Below are 450 nucleotides of genomic sequence, written 5' to 3' on the forward strand. Positions count from 1 at the left end.
AATTTTAGATAATATGTATTAATTAGCATATATATTGGTAAAAGCAAACTTAGTAATAAGCTTTCCAAAACTTCTCTGCCTCCAAGCTGCAAGTTCAGATAGTACACTTTTCCTAATTAAAATTAAGGGGGTTTTAAATCTAAATCGATCTAAATTAAATCGTTTATTAAATTCAATTCAAATTGAAAATTGATTAAAAACACATTAATTTAGATTTGATTAGATTTTATTTTTTATAAACTTCATGGATCAGATCGAATTTCAAATCTACTTCTCATAATCGATCCAATCCAATTTAATCTAAACCGCACAATATATTATAATATTATTATTTTATTATTATATTTATAATTTTACTTATAATATGTTCAATTTATTATATATTTTTATATATTTATATATTATTATTATTTAATAAATATTTTATGTTTAAATTGAGATTTATTTTAT

This window comes from Arachis ipaensis, chromosome B07 (genome assembly GCF_000816755.2).
Source record: "Arachis ipaensis cultivar K30076 chromosome B07, Araip1.1, whole genome shotgun sequence".
In the NCBI taxonomy this organism is placed as follows: domain Eukaryota; kingdom Viridiplantae; phylum Streptophyta; class Magnoliopsida; order Fabales; family Fabaceae; genus Arachis; species Arachis ipaensis.